This window comes from Ambystoma mexicanum, chromosome 5p (assembly GCF_040938575.1).
Source record: "Ambystoma mexicanum isolate Mex_15411 chromosome 5p, UKY_AmexF1_1, whole genome shotgun sequence".
NCBI classification, from domain to species: domain Eukaryota; kingdom Metazoa; phylum Chordata; class Amphibia; order Caudata; family Ambystomatidae; genus Ambystoma; species Ambystoma mexicanum.
The window spans coordinates 489,493,224-489,517,144 of NC_090930.1; the positions used below are offsets into that span (position 1 = coordinate 489,493,224).

The 23,921-nt window shown below is 44.8% G+C and overlaps 1 protein-coding gene across 4 annotated transcripts in view; it reads left to right on the forward strand.

Moving 5' to 3' along the window:
* The window catches only part of LPAR4 (lysophosphatidic acid receptor 4), an 80,469-nt gene that overhangs the window by 46,636 nt on the left and 9,912 nt on the right, over positions 1-23,921 (forward strand). The window contains exons 2-4 of one of the 4 annotated variants that reach the window (XM_069612900.1): positions 20,584-20,700; positions 22,401-22,573; positions 23,350-23,396. The exons of 1 other annotated variant lie outside the window; for it this stretch is intronic. The gene's annotated coding sequence lies outside the window, so the exon portion shown is untranslated. The remainder of the gene's footprint in view (positions 1-20,583; positions 20,701-22,400; positions 22,574-23,349; positions 23,397-23,921) is intronic. 2 more of the 4 variants (XM_069612899.1, XM_069612898.1) reach the window with 2 other exon arrangements.

The following is a 23,921-nucleotide window of genomic DNA, read 5'->3' on the forward strand; positions in this document are numbered from 1 at the left end:
CCAGCCCCTATCTATGGCTTTCAGCCGTGTCCACTGTTTATTATATAAACTGACCAGCCACTAGCCATGGCCTTCAACACAATACAAGCCAGTGAACACAGCTTGGCTATGCCGACTGTATATTCTATCATAATAATTGGCACAGATTACAGCTTTCATTGTTGCCCATTGTATATTTTAAAACAGTGATGGGCTACTAGGCAAGGCTTTTAACCATGCCCATTGGTATTTTATAACACTAACCAACCACTAGCTATGGCCTTTGGTGCTGGCCAGTGATACCAGCTTTCATCATGGCCAAGTCCACAGCCTAATTTGTTATTAAGGTAATACAAATTTTCATTAGGTAACTCATAAATGATGTTATTTCTAGATCCATTAATGATGTAATCACTTATATACAATGTAATTAGTGTTGTCACCAGCGATGCCATCAGTGATGTGATTTGCAATGTCATCAGTGTTCTCGTACAACATGTAATTAGTGATGTCATCAGTGATGTGCTCTGTGAGGTCATCATTGTGGTGATAGGATGTGCAACAGTGGGTGCAAAGTTAAGGTGGCTTTACCTGAATTTCAGGGGGTTTTGGTGAGTTAAGTTCTCCTGCAACTAAAGTTTTTTCCTTGAATTTCAAAGTTTTGTTACAATGTACTGCTCCCCTTAACATCCCTGCAACTAAAGTCTTTTCCTTAAATTTCATGGGTTTTGTTGTTCCATACATTTTTATAATGCTTCCAGACCACTAGCATGGTCTTCAGCCATGGTCGCTGGGCACAGCCTTTAGCTGTTCCTACTGTCCATTTTAAAATGCTACCAATCACTAGCTGGTGGTAACAGCTGAACACTATTAAACCATTGCTAGAGCTATCATCAAAGGCCGGTGGTAAGGCCACTCAATATTTTAAAAGACTTACAACCCATCACTAAAAGATGTTCATCATTCACAAACTCATTATGACTTGTTTTCACAGAGGTATTGTTATCTATAAAAGTTTGCATACTTGCAGAACCCACATTGTTTTTAGGCAATGCACAGTGAGAATATTTTCCTGAGGATCTCTCACTTTGGTTAAACATCGTCCTACAAACCCCTTGTTTTATGGACGTAACTTGGTGACTCCTGTGCTACACTGTGCAACCCCAACTAATCACATTTAAGCACCACTAAAAAAGTAAAAAAATGACCAACTGCAAGAAAAACATATGCCCATGTACATTTGCCCCCATAGCGAAAATCAAAAGCTGCCACTGATCATTATACGCACAGATAAGGAAAAAAGAGGTAAGAACCTGGAAGGGAAAATCACTAGAATTAATACATATAACACAAGTTGAAAAAGGAACATTTATTTGTTTTCATATGTTACATTTTATAAATTCTTTTATATTTTTTTCTAAACAATGCAGTAAAATAAATTGACTCTTGAAAAACTTTCTAGCGTTTGCAATTGACTGTATGTTCTAAAAGACCCTTGCCCAAAGGGTCTAGGATGCCACCTCTGACCTCGATGAAGCTGTGACATATTTTGCACATCCCCACAAAGTTTGAAAGATCGGGTAGAGGCAGAATGTACTGAGGTTCGATGTTAGTAGAAAATAACTAGTAATCAAATTGGAACTCTATGGCACAAATGATTGTCTCGGGAGGATAGTTCAGGGGCAACCTGCTCGCCTTGGAAGCAAGACGACATGGAGCAACACGGGTTCGATCCCTGGGTCCGCGCTTAGAAACCTCTGGGTATTAAGCGCGTTATAAATAACCTATCATATCATATCATAAATACTGCTGTACTAATCTTGCTCCATACACATTCACCTTATGTTTCACATGAGCCTTCCTATACAATTCATCCACTTCTCTAATGGGCCAGAGTCCTAATAGCAATAACCCCAGCGTCAGGTGGGCATTACCACATCAAGTAATGCCCCATAGTCTTTGTTAAGGCCCTCACGTTGGTCAGACCTGTAACTATGGGCATGCAAAATATACGCTTTAACTCCTTGGAAGAACCATTGGGCCCAGTAAACTACCATGGCCAGCTGCCAGTATCTCTGTATCATGTAGCAGTAGAGTAGCAACAACATAAAAACAAATCAGTGTGATTCCTATGTTTAACTGGTGCACATGGAAACTTCCAATAAACCATCCCACAATTTTACAACCTCTAATTTGTGTACTGAAACTGCATTGTTGAAAGCATTCTGCGCCTGCATTTATTGGGGCAATTTGTACAGAAAAATCCATTTCATTTCTTTTGTCCATAATAGGAGTTTGCACAACTAATGCCATTCCTATATTCTTCATGAATGTATATTTAAAAATAAAACCATTCAAACATATTTTTCATGAAATTAAACACTAAGTTTCACAAAACAACAAACAAATGAACACAAGGGGCCTCATTACAAGTTTGCCGGTACAATAACAACGGTACCGGTAAGCTTGATGGTACCGTTGTTACCGTACTGGTAAACTACGAGTTCTGCTCGTGGGTGCCTTTTCGCCAGCCAGGTCTGACCTGGCGGGTGGACCAGCACCTGCGAGCAGACCATGTTGGATGCACCGGCACCGTTCTGAATGCCTCCCCTATGGGGCTCAATGGGAATGGGGATAATTTTTTTACAGTGCCAGGGAATGACCAATTACCGGGTCCGACAGGGCTATAATGACCCGTTAATTGCCCATTCCCAGGCGCCGGAAACAAAAACGACTCTGGCGGCATGTGTGCCGGTTTTACCGGCACGGCACGGACAGCCCAATGTATTTTGTTTTATAGAAAAACACACAGTAACACACTTCAGCAAAACAAATCAGTAGCCGCGTCTATCAGAACAACCAACGAAAAGGTGAACAAGTGTTGATGTGCCCACGCACATGCTTGTTATAGCCGTGGTTACAGAGGAACCGCACCAGTTTGGCTGTTATTACCTGCTGCTAAAACACATTCAGGAACACTCGACGTCCCATTTGCTGGTATTTAGCAGCGGCTGCACAGGGTACCACTTTTAACTGCGAGTAGCAACACCGCGCACCGGGTGGGTGGTGTGCAGCTGCGGTTATTAGATTGTTTATTTGTTATCTGAGTATCAAATATGAATGACAAAAGAGACAGTAGTGATACAATGGTAGGTAAAATGAGTTATGTAAGATAAATGATAATAAAGAGAGCATGGCAAATGTTCTAAAATACTACACTCTATGTACTCCAAAACCATCCTTTTAAAGACTATTTATTGCATATGAATATACAAATACAATGAAATAACATCAATCACATATTAATACACAAATACAATGAAATTGTATCAAAACACGTTTTCTAAAATGACTCATGACTCATAAGCGCAGTTAGAGTTCATTGGGCCTCATTACGACCCAGGCGGTAAGTTACCGCCTGGGTCGTACCTTTACCACCATGGCGTAAACTACGTTTACGCCATGGTGGTTGGTGGACTTACCGCCCCATTCCGAGGTTTGCGGGGCGGTAAGTCCCCAATCCCCATTTACCCTTCCCCATTCCCATTTTTGCCCCATAGGGCATAATGGGAGTGGGGAAGGCGTTAATTACGCCACCGTAAATTACGGTGGCGTAATTAACAACAAGGTCCCTTAGCGCCATGGATTTTAACACCTGCTAAAAGCAGGTGTTAAATCCTCCATGGCGCTAAGGGACCTCGGAATCAGGCGGTAAGGGTCGGCGCTGTTTACGCTGCCGTAAACCCCTTACCGCCTGGGTCGTAATGAGGCCCTTTGACTTTTTTCCTAGCCGCGGTTACAATATGAAACTCTAGGGAAGTAGGTCACATAGATTTTCATACATATACAGATAATAATAGATCATTCGTAAAAAGGACTCTCCCGGGTACAAACACTGTAATTCTTTGCACATTGAGGCGTAGAATAACCAAATAAACATTTGTTTATTATACCTGCGGCTACAGTTCATTGTCTTTTATTATAACCGCAGTTACAAATTGTTTGTTAAAGGGAAGGGGCTCACTTCAGGGTTTATAATACAATAGAACTTAAAAGATCAATACAATACAATACTGCTCATGTAGTTATGTAAAGTAGCTGAAAATAAAGAAAGCAGAGAATAATGCATGACAGTAAACTAGGTAAGGAAACATTTAATAGGCACAAGATATAATAGCATGAGTGACAATACACAGACTTAAATACAGTGTATAGGGCATCTAAAACTAGATTAGGGTGGCTCCTTTTTGTATTGATTTTTTTAAATAATTATCTTCTGTTTTTCTCCACACTCACATGTACGAAAGTCCGACGACACACAGCCAAAATAGATAAGACTCCAAAATGCCTACTGTGTCACTGAACGGCCAGTGATTTTTCACCCGCAACATCACAATCAAAAATAATTAACCCTGTTTGTCTATGGGATAATGAATGGGAAGTAGACCACACTTTTGGCACAAACATTTTCTTTTTACAATTCATTAACAAATCTTTACAAAACTTTGCTGTCTGGGGGGGTCTGAGGGTTTTCAATTACTTTCGACATTTTGGCCAAAACCATTACTTGAATCAAAAGTTATTCATGATAGAATTTTGAGGGGTTCCTATGGTAGTCCCACTCACCTTAACTATAGGGCGGCTATCACCGCCCTACCGCCCTATATTGTATATATATATATATATATATATATATATATATATACATATAGATGGGTCTTTGGTAGCGATCCTGAAATTATTGTTAGGTTAAGTTGGCTTTTCCATAGGAAGAGCAGTTTTCGGGGTGGAGCGGCTTATTACTTTGACACCGTTTGACAGATATGCACAAAACATTGCATAAACAAATATAGGCCAGAAACCACAAACTTTGTGAACTCTCCATATACTTGAATGAAAAACAATTTTTGCGTGTGGCTCCGCCCCAGCCCGCTGGACAGATTTTCACTAAACATGCACGAGGAGCAGCAGCCTAGTTCCAAAAGCATTTGGGCACATTTGGAGTAAATCCATGAAGCAAATGTTTAAAAAATGCCCAAAAAATAGATATGAAAGTATGTAATCTCTTGGCCCAGTCCGCAGACCCACTTCCTGATTTGGTGTCTGTGGATGCCTTTGGACCAATCAGGGAGCCGCGTAACGTTCTCGGACATCACGTAAAGACAATGATTGGTCAATTGAGAAATTTGAGATGCATCAAAACTTCTGAAATGACCACCATGTTGGATTTGCAAACTGCACCTATAATATTCAAACACACATTACACTTATTTTACAAATGAAAAAAAACCTCAGATGATATAAGGGGGGTGTGTGAATGGGGTGGAATAAATGTTAAATGTTAAAGGTATTTGTACCGTGCACCGTCACCAACGGAATTGGTCCCTAGGTGCTTGGCGGATCTGTAAACGATAAGGTGGGATGGGTTAGTAAGGTGAAGAGGGAGTAGGATAGTGAGAGGAGTGGTGTTCTGTTGGCAGCTTCAACTCGGTATACACCGGGTGCTGAGCTTTGGTGCGGGTATTGGATCGGTGTCAGTCCGATTGTGCTGTTGCTCCGGCTTATGTGTTGTTGCAGTGTTGTGAAGTGCGTGCGGCTTGTGGTGCGAGACATGGTTGTGTGTGTTTTTGAGTGCGATAAGTATGCAGAGTTTGAGGTTATATTGGTTAGTGGGTTACCTGACGTTTAGCATGCTAACATTCACAGTTTTGTCTAAGTCTGGCACTTGCTGGCTTTCACAATCCTATCTAGAAGCGGCGCGGGCCAATGTCCAGAATTCCATCTAGGTGTGGGCATGCCAACATTCACAATCCTATCTAGATGCGGCGCAGGCTGGTGTTCACAGTTCTAAGTGTGGCACATGCTAACATTTGGTTTCATCTAGGCGCGGGCATGCTATCCTTCAAACAAAATCCTATCTGGATGTGACGCAGTCTAATGTTCACAATTCTATCTAAGTGTGGACATGCTAATATTTATAATTCGATCTAAGTGTGGACATGCTAATATATACAATTCCATCTAAATGCAACGCAGGCTAATGTTCACAATTCTATTTAAGTGTGGACATGCCAATATTCACAATTCCATCTAGATGCGATGCAGGCTAATGTTCACAATTCTATCTAAGTGTGGACATGCTAATATTTACAAATTCTATCTAAGTGTGGACATGCTAATATTTTCAATTCTAACTAAGTGTGGACATGCCAATATTCACAATTCCATCTAGATGCGACGCAGGCTAATGTTCACAATTCTATCTAAGTGTGGACATGCTAATATTTACAAATGCTATCTAAGTGTGGACATGCTAACATTTACAAATTCTATCTAAGTGTGGACATGCTAATATTTACAGTTCTAACTAAGTGTGGACTTGCCAATATTCATAATTCCATCTAGATGCGACGCAAGCTAATTTTCACAATTCTATCTAAGTGTGGACATGCTAACTTTTACAAATTCTATCGAAGTGTGGACATGCTAGTATTTACAGTTCTAACTAAGTATGGACATGCCAATATTCACAATTCCATCTAGATGTGACGCAGGCTAATGTTCACAATTCTATCTAAGTGTGGACATGCTAACAACTACAAATTCTATCTAAGTGTGGACATGCTAATATTTACACATTCTATCTAAGTGTGGACATGCTAATATTATGGCACTCTAAGTTATTGGGAGGTAAGATAGAGTGGCAGTGGTTTTTTGGAGTAGAGTAATTGCTCTACTCCCCACCCATGCCACACTCACAGTTTTTGTTGGTGTCTGTTAGCTGCTGGCTTCCTTGGCGTCTCCTGCGGACACCTGCAGACACATCTTGGAGCCGCCAATGTCGGAGTCGCCCTTGGCCTTGGGGCCCTTAGCTACAGGGGGCTGCCGGGCAGAGGGCTGCCCTGGAAGGGTCGCTTATGACAGCCAGATGGTCCAATCGGGGGAGGTGGGAGGGTTGGGGAGGCGGGAAGAAACACACAAACAGGGACTTGGAGGCAGGGGATGGGGCTGGGAGATGGGCTGCACACGGACGCTGGGCCACATGGAGGCCTTTAAAACAAGTACAGCATGGCCTTGGAGGGTCACTGAGGGGACTGCCAAGCCAAGCGCCGCGTTTGGAATGGCGTTGTCCCACGGTGCAGCTGAACTCCAGCAAACATTGCTGGCCCTGGAGGACCAATCAGGGGTGGGGAAAAGGACTGGGAGGCGGGCCGAGGGAGGGGAAGAGGAAGCAGGGGGTAGGGAAACAGAGGCTGCAGGCGGCCCGAGGGGCCCACAGATACACGGCCCAAAGATGGAAATGGGCCCGGAAAGGGTTGGGGGCACTACAGCTCACCTGGGAACGCCACGTTTGGAATCTGATCCTGGGGGCAGATGGAAGGGAGGGTGAGATGAATGGGTCCCTTGGTAGAGGGAGACCACTGCAGCAGCGCTCCTAAGGAGGGACACGCTCCCAGGGGTGGGGGCACAGGCAGAGGGCTGGCTCTGGGATACCTGGATGGGGTCTCCGCTGACTCCAGTTCCTGGAATGTTGCGATAGCCAGGGGCGGGCAGGGGCTGCAGCACACACCGGCTCTGCAAAGGTGCTGGCTGCACGGCGTGCCTGGTTGCATCAGTGGTAGAGACCAAAGAAGGACTACACTGCATAGGCTCAGCCCTGCACATAAGCCTAAATAAGGGCACAAAAATGGTGCTTTTTAATCTCCGGAGGTGGAATATTCATACGTATGCATACATACAGGAATATTGCAGGGTTTGCGGTAGTGACGATGTATTAATGGTTAAGTTGTCTTTTCAATAGGAAGAACACCTTTTGGGTGGCTCATAATTTTGGTGCTGTTCAATGAATCTGCATGGAACTTTGCACACATAAAAATATAGACAGAACTCTAAAACTGTTTGCACATTTTGGTGCAGTTTCATTAAGGGGGAGCAAAGTTACAGTTTCAAAATGTGGATTGACTTAAATGGGAAAGACATTTCTGTCACACCTGCCACCCAAACTGTGGGGCGGATTGTCACCAAACCTGCGTGAGGATCACCAGGTCCCGGAAGTGTGCATTTGCTAATTTGGTGTTAATCCGTCCAGTGTTTTATTTTTTCATTAGTGCCAAAATGTAGGTATGTAAAAAAGGGATGTCACTTTGAGGCCTGAGGCATGGCCATGAGGGACTGGCAATGGTGTTAAAGTGGGTACACTGCCTGGCCTGCAGCAATTCCCAATGTCTACTTTGAGATGCTTAGCAGGGCCTGCAAAATGGGAATGTGGCCACTGGTCAAATTATGAGGTATGTATTTAGTGGACACTAGGCCAGGCCGTGCCCATTTTATTTTGGGTTGATTTGTGGGACAGGCAACATGGCTGAATCTCATGGCCCAAGGAGTTTGGGCAGTGGTCATGGCGGCAAGCCATAGACAATGGGCCTCATTACGAGTTTGGAGTTAGCCATGCCGTTTTTACCGGCATGGCTACCCCCATACTCGGGTCCTGGTCCCGCAAAATAGGAATAACCGAGGCATTCCGATCTTTGCGGGCCCGGTAATTCCCATTCGCGGGACCCGGTACGTCCCCATTCCCATTTGAGCCCCCATACGGTTCAGTGGGAATGGGGAGGATGGTAACAACAGACCCGTTCGTAATGGGGCCGTTGCTACCATCCTGTTATGCTAGCGGGTGCCGCTCTGCATGTCTGGTCTGACCAGGCATGAAGAGCGGCCCCGCGAGCCGAACTCATAATGTGGCGGTAGAGTGATAATGGTGTTGGCAGCACTACCAGCGCCGTTATCACTCGTCTGCCAGGGTCGTAATGAGCCCCAGTGTCGCATTGTCTCATAATTGGGGTATACTGGCCACTGGGTCACGCTGCAGATAACGCCCAATCTCTATGGTGCGTTGCATCGACAGGGTGGCAATATCTCTGAATCCCATGCCCCAGGGTTTGAGGCCACAGTCCCATAGTGGCATATTGGGAACAAGATAGGTCCAGTGGATATTGTGGGTGACTTGTTGGGACATGGGGCACGACTGATCCTCATGCCCCAGGCAGCATATGCCCCTCAAAGTGACTCAAGTCAATGTGTGCTGCAAAATAGATGTTAAAGGAATGTTATGGTTGTTTCATATATTTTAAAGAGGAATTTGTAATAACTTAATAGTATTGGAATGTAATGAAATATCTTAATTCATAAAAAGCGTTAAATTAAATGAAAATTCTTTGTTAAAGACACGTTATTGTTAAGTTGCCCTATCCAACTTCTATGGAAAATTGGTTGGCAGGGCTTGCAAAATGGCTGAACCACATGCCCAAGGGATTGCAGCTGCAGGCCATAGCCGCAAACCATGAACAGTTTCCACTTTTTCCATTATGGGGTATAGTGGACACTGGACCTGCCTGCTAGCAACGTTTAGTGGATATTGAGGGTAGTTCGGTGGGGCTTGGTTCATGGTTAACCCTCATACCCATGGCAATTCAACCATGACTTGTGTTCCCAATTTGCGTTGCTCAGAGTGACACACATCAGTATGCGTTGCAAAGAATATGTTTGTTAAAGTAGTGTTATAGCTCTTTCATATATGTCAAAGAGTAATTATTTGTAACAGCGATGCCAGTGGCAGGCATTTGGGATAACCCAGTCAATTCACGTCGAAAGGATTTTGCTTCAAGATTCTGCTGTGTAAACCATGCAAAATCCCTGATCCCATTCATGTTAATTTATTTTTTTAATTTAATTTTTTCATTTAGAAAGCACACAAAGTGGCCCTCTGGCATCGTGGCGCTGTTACAATCAGGATATACTTAGTTACATGAAACAGAGGAAATGACAACATAGAAATACAGCATGTCTGTGGTTCGTGGTTACAGTGAACCTAAGGTCAGACAGGTGGCAGTTAATACGTGACATTTTCCAGTGGCTGGAGGACTATGCGGTTCGATGGTTACAGGGGAACCGGAAACAGCTGAAACCTTCCTACAACAAATATCTGGGTGAACCTGGGGGTGTGGAGAGGATTAGTTAAAGAATCTCGTTTTGAGTGCTTTGCGGAAGGACAAGTGGTAGGTCTCATTGCTTAACAGCAATCAACCCAGAATATCCCCTATTGGCGTGCTTAATGACTCCTTTCCGGACCCCAGACCCAACATGAACATCAGTATAATACTGCACATTTCCCCATTGATGGTTTGCGTTCCCTGGGGCCTCTGCCATCGTCTACACTACCACAGCTTCCCTTGGCAACATGAGGCTATTAACCTCATCCCCTCCTGCCGGATGGAGTGTGCAGGGGATAGCTGCAACAGAAGTGGGTGCGCGCTCTTTGCAGGTAGCCTTCTCTCCCGAATCCTTCTGTATCTGTACCTCAGTCCGCCTGCAGTGGCTAGTGTGATAGGGGTAATTTCAGGGTATAGGTGGAGGCTCTATGGGAAGAATGTTTACAAATAAGTACACAGAAAATGTCACAATACTCAAGGTGTGAGCCAGCAAATCACTCATGCACAGGGTGATGTGATACAACTGGTAGCAAAGGACTGAGGGGATTTGCTGCAGTGTTGACTGCACACTTCTAGCTAGTGAAAACCACTAATCTGATTTAAAAACAAACATGATTGCAATATGTTATGTTATGTTATTTTGCACTTATATAGCGCCTTATATACCATTGGTATGGTCCGAAGGCGCTGGTAGGTTGAACGCCCCTGGGAACCGAAGTTCTAGTCAGTAGAGGGAGTAGAGAGAGTCCAAAGGTGCGTGTGCGCATCCGGTATGTGTGCAGCTGGTGCGAAATTCCTGTGGTAGCTGCTTCCTAGCAGTAGTAGTGGTGGCTGAGAGGTCAGGAGTATGTGTTCGATCTGGCCGGAATTATCCAGACCGAGAGTGGCAGCGTTAGGCCTGAGGAGAACGCCTGGTTGGGGGTGCGAGACCAGGAGTGATTACTTAGAGTGATGCGAGTGAGCGGCAGATGTTGATATGAGAACAGTTATACCGAATGGTGTCATAGTATCTCTGTGTTCTAGTTGAGTGGTGGTGTAAGGAGAGAGTAAGCGTGGGGTGTGATATGAGGTATGCTCTTTCAAAGGATCCATGCATTACAAGGCATAATACGGATGTCATGCAATTCTGCAATTCGACCGCTCTCCACACTCGTCCGCTCTCCACACTCATCCGCTCTCCACACTCATCCGCTCTCCACACTCCTCCGCTCTCCACACTCCTCCGATCTTCACACTTATCCGCTCTCCACACTCATCCGCCCTCTACACTCATCGGCCATCCACACTCATCGGCCATCTACACTCATGGGCCCTCAACACTCATCCGTCAACCGCATTAATCCTCTACGCACTTCACACTCGCCCCCCTTCATATTCATCCCCTCTTCACACTCATCCCCACTTCACGCTCATCCCCTCTTCACGCTCATTCATCCCCTCTTCACGCTCATGCCCTCTGCTACAAAAGAGACTATTGGTCACAACTTCTAAGTGCAATTGGGTACCCTTCTAGATGCAATTGGGAACATTCTAATTCAACTTTCAGAGAGGCTGTTGGACACTTCTAGATGCAATTGGGAACATTCTAATTCAACTTTCAGAGAGGCTGTTGGGCGTAGTTTCTAAAGCAATTGGGTACACTTCTAAATGCAAATGGTCACAGCTTCTAAATGCAACTGGGGACTCTTCTAGATTCAACTTTTCTCAGAGAGGCTGTTGGGCACAGCTTCTAGAATGCAATTGGGTACACTTCTAAATTCAACCTTCTCAGAGAGGCTGTTGGGCGCAGCTTCAAGAATGCAATTGGGTACACTCCTAAATTCAACTTTCTCAGAGAGGCTGGTGGGCGCAGCTTCTAAAATGCAATTGGGTACACTTCTAAATTCCACTTTTCTCGGAGAGGCTATTGGGCGTAACTTCTAATTGCAATTGGGAACACTTCTAGCTTTGACTTTCCCAGAGAGGCTGTGGGCGCTAGTTCTACACTTCTAGATGCAGTTGGTTGCAGCTTCTAAATGCGATTGGGTACACTTCTAATGCAAATTGTCACAGGTTCTAAATGCAATTGGGTACACTTCTAATGCAAATGGTCACAGCTTCTAACTGCAATTGGGTACACTTCTAAATTCAACTTTCTCAGAGAGGCTATTGGGCGCGATTTCTAAATGCAATTGGGTACACTTCTAATGCAAATGGTCAAAGGTTTTGAATGCTATTGGGTACACTTCTAATGCAAATGGTCACAGCTTCTAAATGCAATTGGGTACACTTCTAAATTCAACTTTCTCAGAGAGGCTATTGGGCACAACTTCTAAATGCAATTGGGTACACTTTCTATAGAGAAATCTTTAATTAACTTCATAACAAGGGATGGGGTGAACTGCTCAGCAGCTTGTAAAATGTTCCTCTCTGATCTCCGCAGCACTGGTGGTTACCAACAGTACCACAGACCCGATAATTGGCTGTACGGTGTGAGCTAGGCAGGCTGGGGCGTGTTGGAAGCGCCGGGCACATTCTAATTGACTTATAGAGCGTGACCTCCGCTACAACTCCTGATACCACGACCCGGCTGAGATGCACAACGCTGAGCTAATGGAGCGCAGTGTTGCCAGAGGAGGAGACGCGGTGAGTAACAAAGCCAGACCCTTCTCCAGCTGAATACTGGTTGGCAGGGCCTGACCCGCAGCCTCACTGCCTCCTAGATCCCGTGCCGATGCGCTTATGGGGTCTGGGCTGGGGGTAGGAAACAGTGGCACTAATAAAATCACTGATACCTCACACCTCCAGAGGAGTGACCACCGGGGGACCCGTCTTTCATGCGCCTGGGTCCTCGGCGCTGCACTGTGGCAGCAGCACCACTTCTGAAATCCTGCAGCAGAAAGAGGTATGGGAGACGAGCACAACCAGAACACTCTATGCACATGGAGCCAGCACACCACTGACCGTGTGAAGGTTCTGGTAAGGGGTGAAGACCTCCATCTCTACCACAGCCTGTCCGTCCTGGAAGAAGTACCATTTTGCAGTGTCACACCGGGTGGGGATTGAGCCCAACGTTAATTATCCCCTACCCTCATTGAGCCACTATGGTGCGCCGATTAAGACATGGGGATGTTGCACATGCCGCAACACTGTGGACACTGAGCTACATCCTGCAACTGGTGGTAGGAGTTAACATCTACGTGGTGTGTGCTGGGCACTGCAGTCCTTCTTGGTGCCCCCTCCTTGCCTTGCCGAGAAAAGACCGGGAGGAAGTTCAACCCAAGGGCGTCCCATAGCAATCATGATGAAGGGAAGTGGTTCGCACAAAAAGCAAAGTAATATTGAACCCTACACTAGGTAGGTTACCAAACCTGCATTGGATGCCGGTAATGCCCCTGGAGACAATGCTGAGACAGCGCCCCCAGATATGCCCGACCTGCGCCAGATAATTGACAGCATGAAAATTGGCTTCACTACTATGAGTGGTAAGCTCAATGCCAAGGTCGCAATCTTCAGTGCAAAAATGGAGCGAGAAAGTGCCAGGGTGACGAAGGCAGGGACACAAATTGAAACGGCAGAAGACAATATTGTGGAATTTAAAACACAAGTAACCTCCATGTCCAAAGACCTCAAATGCGCTCTATAGCGATGTGATGACCTCGAATCCAGCTCCAGATGTAACAAAATCTTTATGGTGGGTCGGCCAGAGGGATTTGGCAGGGGACCCGTGGAAGTCGCGATTGAGACCCTGCTCAAGGAATTGTTAGGGGACCCACGTTTTTCAGCATCATTTGTGCTGAAGCGTACCCACAGATCGCCGGTGGTGAGGTCTAAGCATGGGGCTCCTCCTAGGCCCATACTTGTCTGCCTTTTGAGTTATCGAGACTGCAACCTTATCCTTCGGTTGGCCAGGGAGAGTAACCCTCTCCGTTATGAACCATCTAACATTCACCTTTATCCGGACTTCTCCATGGTGGGCCAGCAAGAATGCAAAGCATTTGCAGGATTAAAGAAACTACTGAGAGACAATACGTGATGCTATTCCCGGCACAGCTGAGATTTCAGCACCAGGGGACGACACTATTCTTCATGATGTCTTCAGAGCCTGTAATGTACATCAAAGCAAATACTCCCCACACTCATCATAACATCGAAAATGGCTCGATTGGCTGCATGAACACCTAGGATAAGAGACTACTCAACTATCCTAAGCGTCTATGGTATGCTAATTTAACACGTTATCATGTCAACCGACGGTGGGTGTTAGTTACGCAGATATAAGAGAAGTTAAGAAATGGCTCCCCATGCAGTTCTGCATTGTTCAGTTGGTATGTTACTGTGAGGTTCGCCCAGTTCGGAGGCTGACCCACGAAGTGGAGGGATACCATTGCTCTAGTTGCGGGGGATGAGAGTGGGATGGGGTGGGATCTGTTGGGTGTTGCACATTTTCAAAAGTGTTTTGGCAGATGAACATGGACAGAGAGGGGTGCTTGCAGAGCCTGGTTATTGTCATATTGCTGGCTCGGACTATTCGTACTGGTTAGAGACCGATCACATCAATATCCTCTGACATCAGGAGACGCACGCAATGATGACAATCAACCACCAGATTGCTCCTTCTTGGAGTCCTAACAGGTTCTTTGCATCCTACTCAACTCAATAAAGAGGGGTCATGATATTGATATACAAACACTTAAAGGGACACGGGTCGACCCAGAGGGTAAATATGTGATTGTGCACAGGGTACTTGAGGGAATCGAATTACTACTAGCCAATTCATACGGCCCGAATGTTGACACACAAGACTTTCATGCCACTCTGGCTGACATCATCTGCATGTATCTGCCAATCCCTGTGCTTTGGGTGGGGGACACAAACTGTATACTGGACCAGGTCCTGGATCGCATGGGGACAGCCCAATAACGACTATCTAAGGCCAGTCATAGTCTGAGCGACGTGATGGGTAAGCTAGAGTGGCGTAACATTTTGAGAACAATTTACCTGATTGACCATCAATATATGTTCTATTCCTCTGTCCATGATATGGCTTCTTGTATAGAGCTGATGCTGATCCTTAGATACTGGGTGGGCAGAGTTTCATGGTGCACTGTTTTGCCATGCACACTCTCAGATCACTCCGCTGTGACCATGTCGATTTCTATGGGCGTGGGTGCAAGAAATGCTTTAAGGTGGTGTTTCAAATCAGAAGCCCTTCAGGATGTGGTCTTTAGATCAGACGTTGAGGAGGATATTTGCACATATTTTCATCACAATAGGCCAGAGGACGACTCATATGGGATGCAATTGCAAGCATTCAAAGATTTTTGGGTTCTTAGAACCATTAGACAGGATCTAACGGCTTGCAATATCTGCCTAAAAATGCTAGAGAACACATATGCAGCTAAGCAGGACCCTGCAGTTAAATATTTTGCAAGACCGGCAGCAGTACAGCGCTATGGGTAGGGTGAGCAGCCGGGTAGGACGCTAGCCACACTAGTGCGAGCGGAAAATTGCATTCTGAATGAACAAGGGGAAAACATGCACTGTGATCAGGAGATCCTCACAGTATTTGAGCGATCCTGTGCATCTTTATACAGGGCTACCCCACTCTGCGGGACCAAGGCAATCAACTCTCTACTGGAAGGGGTACTGCTGTCCAGGCTAACAGAGGGCGCTACGGAGACGATTAATGTCTCATTCACGGTCAAGAAAATTCTTAAGGTAATAGGCAAACTTCCAAGAGGTAAAGCCCTGGGACCTGACAGCCTAACAGCCGAATTCTATGCAGCATATGGCGCACTGTAGGCTAACCACCTATTCAGGGTCTGGGAAGATGCCCTGAAGAACTCAGTCCTGCCACAGGCGCTGCATGAGGCCACCATAACGCTACTTCTAAAACCCGACAAACCATCCAATGAATATGGATCATATAGACCCCTATCACTAATTATTGAAGACACAAAAATGTTTGCCAAAATCATTGAAAACAGAATTCTTCCTTATATGTCATACTTAGTACACAATGACCCTGCAGGATTTTTCTGGGAGAGCCACGACATTGATCATCTACTAGCTGTTTAACATCATGGCCCCTCTCAAACCTGATGGCGCGGCAGAAGCCTGGCATTGGATGCTCAGAAGGCCTTTAATATGGTCTCCTGGGAGTATATGTTTACTATTCTTGCAAAATGTGGTATAGGGAACAACATGATACAATTCATTAAGCTTCTGTACGAACATCCAATGGCTAAAGTACTGGTGAACTCGCAATTGTCCATCCAAATACAGTTAGGTAGAGGCACACGGCAGGGCTGCCGCTCACCCCCATTGCTATTTGCACTAGTGATCGAGCCTATGGCTGACATGGTCTGCGAGCATTGCAGGAGTTGGGGGATCAGACTATTGGGCCACCCAGACATTATCTCGCTACACGCAAATTATGTGTTACTATATATTAGGGACCCCAGTGTAAATCTTGACCCGAAAATACAAGCTGTCACAGAATTGAGGACTTTCTCTGTCTTTATTTAACTACTCCAAATCAGAATTGTTTCCCCTTACGGATCAGACAACTAAACTGGATGGGGTACACCCTCTGAAGTGGGCACCAGATGGGTTCTGCTACTTGGGAGTCCAGGTGGCCAGAGATAAGGACTCCTTGCCTGCTAGTTATTATAAAGTTCCTAAGATATATGGGAAGGGGAAGGTTCAACGCTGGCGGGCTGTTCCACTATCATTGGCGGGTAAGCTAGCACTGGTCAAAATGATTCCCCTGCCCAAACTGCTATACCTGTTCGCCAATGTGCCAATATGGCCAGGCAAGGAGTTCTTTACTAAACTTCATGGTACACTCACCCTGTTCCTGCAGCACTTAGAAGCAGTCCGCAAAAAATGGGTAGACATGGTGGCCGGAATGAGAAGGGAGGATTTGCTGCACCCAATTCTGAAGTATACTGGTTTGCGGCCCAAGCCCAATTCTCAGCGTACTGGTATGGGATGGGAGGGGTGCCTCCACATGTCAGATTGGAACAGAAGGCGGCCGGGAAGGCTGATAATAAAACTCTCCTGTTAGACTGGAAATACATTGACGATTGTCCCATTGATCCGGTTCAAACTACGCTACGAGCACGGGGAGGCATCTTCCAACGAACAGGGACACCCCGCCCTTACTATAAATGACTGCCAATATGGAAATTACCTGGTCTGGCCCCTACGTGGGATGGCACACTCAGGGGAAGGTAGGAAGCAATGGGATACCGGGCAATGGGGTTCCTGTTCCCAGATGGGCATTCATTTCTATTAAGATGTGGAAACAGGATGGTGGGAGTGCTGCGACTGTTGTCTTGCAATTTTACAGAATGCGTGCAGCGATATCTGAATGGTGGGATACATACCACGCGGAGCCAGCCGATAACAGTTTTCTGGTGTACATATGTAACTCCTACGGATGCCGTAAAATTCTGGCAACACTGTATCAGATGGTTATCGATAAGATGGGCGGGTTGCCACCTACACACAGAAATAAATGGACAGAGGACTTGGAGATAGAAATTACTGATGCACAATGGCATAAAATGTGTTCTCTGACGAAATCCATATCCCCTAACTCCAGGTTTAAACTCATTCAATATGAAATACTCAATAGGTTATATTATACACCTGACAAGATCCACAAGCTATACCCAGAACAAGATGGCAGATGTCCCCGCTGTAAAAGGGAGGTCACTGATCACCTGCACATGCTATGGAGCTGCACTGCGCTTCAGCAATTTTGGAAACAGATGATCGACACATTGGCAGCGATAGTGCAGCGCCCACTCACATGCGCGCCTACGGAGGTACTGTTTGGGCTGCGGGGAACCATTCTGGAAAAACATATTCAAGCCTTTCTAAACGCTGGGTGCCTGATTACTAAACATTGTATATTATTATGCTGGAAGAAAACCAATCCGCCAATGCAGCAAGACTGGTTTGCAGACTTGATTTGGGCAGATGATTGTGAAAAACTGTATATGTCCACTTTGCCGACTATGCCTCATCACGAGTTTGGTGGTAACCCTTAAATGCAGTGGTAACTCTATTACCGCTGCATTTAAGGGTCTGCCAAATCACAGGTTTGGCAGGATTTACACCCAGCTCTGAGCTGGGAGCAAATCTGCTGTGCTTTTGCCAATTTTCGGCACTATTACCAGCGCGCTAATACCGCTGGCAGTAATAGAGTCGAAAATTCAATAGGGAATTCCCAAATGGACCCAATGGGGAATGGGGACTTACCGTTCCGCCAAACCCATGATCCTGTGCTAATAGCGCCCGGGGTGTTGACGGTAACGCTAATAGACCTGGCGGTAATACCGCCAGGGATACCGCCCAACTCGTGATGAGGCCCATGTCCAAGCCTAGAGAGATATGGTGTGAATTGCACAGATATCTAAAAACCTTATAGAGTTGAACTGGTATATTGTTGCTGGAGACTGTTACTCATGTAGGGAACATTAGTGCTTTGGGATGCAGGGAATAATCCGTATCACTTACTAGGCACAATGTTGATTACTGTGCTTTTTGTCATAGCCCAGCGCAAGAATTATTTGTTATTTGTCTCTTCTTTTTTCTTTTGAATATTATTGTCATTGTTTGTTTATATCTGCCAAACACAAGTACAAATAAAGTTTTTAAAAAAAAAATTCTTAAGAGATAATAACTGCAAAAGATAATTATTGGTGGAAAAATCCTTTTATATATAAACAGGCAGATGTAAATGGCTAATGCATTTCGGACCCCAAGTGGTCCTTCTCCAGGGCAAGGTCTGGCCTGTGGAATTTTGGAAACAAAATCAAACAGCACATAGTCAACTCCTGTTCTGGTATAAGAGTAAAACATCTTAAACCGGAATAGGTAAGAGTGTAATTTGCTGCAGTGGCCAGTACACAGTTGCAGCAAGACTTGGTTAATATTAGATACACGACATGGCATAGAGGCAGCTGTCAGTAATGCAAAGATCGCAGATTGTGTACACAATCTTCTTACTTTGCCCAGGTCAGACTTTTCCCTAAAGCAGGAGCACTTGGGGTCCGAAACTGTGCCAAAGTTCATATTCCTCACCTGGACAAAGGCACGTGATGCATCTTTGCTGCATTCATTTAAACCTGGACTTCACCTCGTGATACCAGGCTTTTGCTCCAGCATCCCAAATATGTTGCTCCCCTTTGGAGTTTTGTCCCTCTGCTTTTATCTCCTGAAGTTTTGCTCCTGACTAATGATTGCTCCTTGGCTGGGATCTGTAATAAGCTGCTCATTGTTATAGGTTTTGCTCCTCTCATTGCACCCTGCTACATTCCGTTCCTACTTGTGCTTTGCCCCTAGACTTTGCCATGCATTTCTCTTTTCTGCATTGCTGTTTCGCTCCCTTGATTGCTGCAGCCATGTTTTCCTCCTGATTAATGTCATGGTGTTTGAAGGCACTATGTGTTACTCTGATCCTCTATAAGCGGATATCACTTCACAGTCTAGATCCATCATAATGAAAAGGACTACCACAAAGCTCAAATCTGACATACATGAATCCTGTGTTTGTGACCACACAAACTCACGCTTGAAGAAGAGACACTAACACATGCAGCGCCCCCCAGCGACCATAGCACTCAGATGTACAGTACCAGACATCAAAAAGACACATGATTTCTCTGATCTGTGTGCACCAACCCAATAGCAAATCACTCTTGCCCTGCTCCCTCTGCTCCTGCATTAGCATCCCTCAAAGATGGCAGCAGTGTGAGCAATTTCCCCCAAGGAAGAGACTCTCTTGGTGATGGGGGTATAGCTCAGGGGCAACGCGCGCTTTGAAACTAATCTCTGGCTATAAAAGAACAATTATTATAATTATAATTCAAGCTGGTAGGGAAAGGTGCGCTAGGCTGGAATCCCATTCCAGAAACATCATTTGTTGACACTTAACATTAGTTAAGCCCAGCACAGGTATAACGACGGCAATACGGTGCCTTTCAAAACTGATTTTAATGATTTAAGGGCAATTTGTTTTGAGGTGGGCATCACAAAAAAGGTTTTTTGGTAATGCGGATGCAAACCTACACATTACAATACAATCTTATATCTGAGTTTTTAAGAAACATAACTGATGGTTTTGCTACATTTCCATGAAACAAAGCGGTAAGCCTGCCCGTAAACGCTCATCCAATGGGCATAACAATGCATAAAACAACAACAAAAAAAGAGGAATGAAGGTAAAGTGAAGCCCAAAGAAAGTTTTTTCAATCTGGGTTGTTTTTACACTGCCGCATTTAGCTGGCTTTGGCACGAGAGCATAATAATCAAATGGAAAACATACATAGTTCCCAAAAATACAATGGTTGTGTAAAGTGTAAAGTGCAAGGATAGTGCAAAACGTGCATGCATGGAGGCAAGATACAAAGCTGAATGTATAGAATACATGTGAAACACTTGACCGCCTGCTCATTGAGGATGAAAGGAAGATTCCCAATTGATTCATAATCTAACACAATGGGTAGATGCAATCCAATGCATGCAACAGTTTTCATTGCATATAAAGCTAATTGTCTTCGAAGGATAGGTGTCTTGAGCTATGAAAGAAGGGGGTGAACACTTTCCCTTTTCTTCCTAGTTTCAGCAGTTTCCCAAACCTGTGTTGGGATAGTCTTCATCAGGATATGCTGCATCTATCTGTGGAAAGGAAACAGACAAAGGCTGTTGGAGGAAAGTGTAAAATGCTCCCAAGAAGGTAAATTCTAGGCCAATATACACATGGATTAAAGACGGGGAAAGGGGCACACTTACATGCATAAAGAGAGCGTGTGTGGTTTATTAAAGACCTCAAGTTCTGATCACTAAAAGAAACCTTCGCACCAAGAAACCAGAAAAGACCCCAGGTGGGGGTTAGTGATCTGGTAACAGGGTCAAACGCTACTTAAATGTGTTCCCAAACTATCAAAAAATCTGGTTAAAATCCGCATAGTATGTGTGGATGTCAGGACAGTTTTTCTGAAGTCCAACTAAGGGCTTAGTAAAACCACTCAACTGAGACAGTACACGACTCGACTCTTAGTTTAAGGCTGTACCAACTGAGTTTAGGGTAGCGTTGGCAGAGCAGCCAGGCTTATCTTAGGAAGGAAAAAGGGCTGTAGAATCAGTACAAAGAAATTGTATTACAAATGGTCCAAAGAAACACTGAAACACTATTTATTGTAAAAATAAATGGTTTATTTAACTACAAGTAGGCCCAGATAAATCTTGGGGGAAATAAGTACTATCACAGATCATATAAACACATTATAGAAAAACACAGCACTATGCTTGAAGGTACACAGACCAAAGCATATCATAATTTGGAAAACCTAGCAGGAGTTCTAGGGAAGTCAAACCAATAGTTACATTTTAGATTACTTTCAGTAATATAAGGGCAGTAGGCCCTAGAAGCTGTACCGTGATGCTGAGCAAAGAATCTCTTAGTAGGCAAACTAGACACTATACTTTTTGTGACGAATGGAACACTTATTATACGTACAGTAAAACCCTTTGACCTCTTTTGTGATAACCCACAGTTATACTGGGCGAGTAAAACCTAAGAATATAATATTCAATTACAGATGCTTATCAATTCACAGACCAAGGAAAGCAATAACTTAAACTGATACATATTTTTATGTATTTTGGGGAGAACGTAGAACAAGGGTGTTCAAGGTTTAGATGGATTGAGGAACTCAGATTCCTTGGCAGTGAGAAAGCCTGCTTCTGTGCCATGCTTGGTGATATCTGCAATGAGGGCTTGGATGGTATGGGTGGGGTCTTCCTGTAAGCGCCCATGTGTGTTGACTGAATTGAGTATTTTAAGAGACTCATTATCATAGAAGGTGCTGTCCATGATGACCAGCCCCTCCCTTATTGGCGCTTTTTATGACAATGCTGTTGTCATTCTGTAAAGAACACAACATTTCTTTGCGCCTGGGTCCAAAATTAAAGTCACGTGTATGGACTTTATCTTTAAAGATGGTTTCAAAACCCTTCAAAATGACCTTTTCAAAGGTTAACACTTGCTTTGAAGTCATCTTGTTTGAAGGGGCCAATTTGGGGCTGAAGGGGTATTGCCAACCTCAATCTCCTGGCTGGCATGGTCTCCAAAGAAATCCCTTAGACGAGACGAATATTGCGAAAAGATTGTTGCAGTTCAATTTCTAACTCCATTTTGGAAGTACTGTACATGGGCACAAAGGAGGGGTGCAATTGCAGCACAGCCCCTTCTTCCTTGGTTAATATTTTTTGGGGAAATGTTAAGCTCTGTCTCTTGTCTCCATTGAATGAGGTTGTGTGGGGGAAGTATTTGAAGGGAAGGGGGCATTTCTGCCTAAGGAGGGAGCAGAAAGAAATGTTGTGGTTGAAACTCTCCTCCTCTTCTTTGTCTCCACATGCCTCTCCCTAAAAAAGAACATCTATTGTTCCTGCCTCCCTGGTTACCTCTGTCTCAATGGTGGTCTTGCTCTAGTTCTGAACCTGATGAGGAATCACAGAAGGTGACCCATTTCTTTCAGTATCCTCCTCTTACGCCTCTGAAGTGTGAAGGGAGTCCAATATGTCTGGCTAGCATAATCAGACTGATGGTAAGGATACATTTCATCTATATTGAGGTTAGTCAGATCTTTTTTAATGTGTCAATTTTTCTGCCTGTCAGTGATTTGGCGAATTCGTCTTGGCTTTCCCTTACCTTTCCCCTCCTTCCTCACCCGGGGCCCGCCCTGGGCACCCCATGACCGCAGCCTACTCCACCAGCGTGCCCTGACGAGCAAGGATGTTGTCCCATCAACAGCATCCTGTTTGTCTCACAGACGGACCAGTCCCTCGTTCATTTGTATTTAACGCACCTGACGGATCCGAGCTAACACAGGTGGCCATGCGCCCCAGGGCTGAAATGCTTTCCCCGTCTACACGGGGATGCACAGTCTTGTTCTCCATCTTGTTACTCGCCAGCTTTGAGCTGATCGCTGACACCTTTCTACTAAACTCGGGGCGATCAGCGAACGTTGCCATGGTGATGGACGCAGCCACGTCCACCGACGTCCTCCCAACATGATGCTAATCACGTGTTGGGCCCCGCCCCATCTGAATGACTACACCCCTGTGGCATCCTGTCCACACCGCACCATTAAATCACAGCGATTTACGAACGTCCAGCTAGAACCATACGCTGGTCCAGCTGCTGCTGCCTTTCCATGTGGTTACCCACCTAATTTGACATTTTTCCATTTCCACAGAGATAAAATGGATTGACTATTGCCTTCCTAATCTTGTGGTGCATCACTGATTTGGATTTATGCCATTGTATTACCTTACCCAGTACGTAAGGTTTTTACAATTCTCCTTTGTCCTTCCCTTCCAGAGTTTTCCACCCCAACCGGATCCTCATTCCTGTGATCCCCACACATGGTGAGTATTCCAACTAGATTTTTTGATAGTTTGGGAACACAATTAGGTACAACTGGAACCTGTTACCAGATTGCTAATTCCCACCAGGGGTCTTTTCTGGTTTCTTATTGTTTCGGTTTATTTTGGTGATCAGAACTTGAGGCCTTTAATAAACCGCACACGCTCTCTTTATGCACGTAAGTGTGCTCCTTTCCCTGTCTTAAACCCGTTTGTATATTGGCCTAGAATTCACCTTCTTGGGAGCATTATACACTCCTCCAACAGCCTTTGTCTGTTTCCTTTTCACAGAGGCAACCTGTTGAAAGTAGGAAGAAAAGAGAAGGTTTTCAACCACTTCTTTGAGAGCTCAAGACATCGGTCCTTGGAAGACAATTAGCTTTATTGTCGAATGTCTCACCTAGCAGATGCTTTCTTTCTGCAATTGACAATGACGCTTTTTTTCTGCAATTGACAATATTTTGAGAAATAATGCTCGTTGACTGCTATGTAATGAAAACTGTTGCTACACTGGATTGCATCTACACA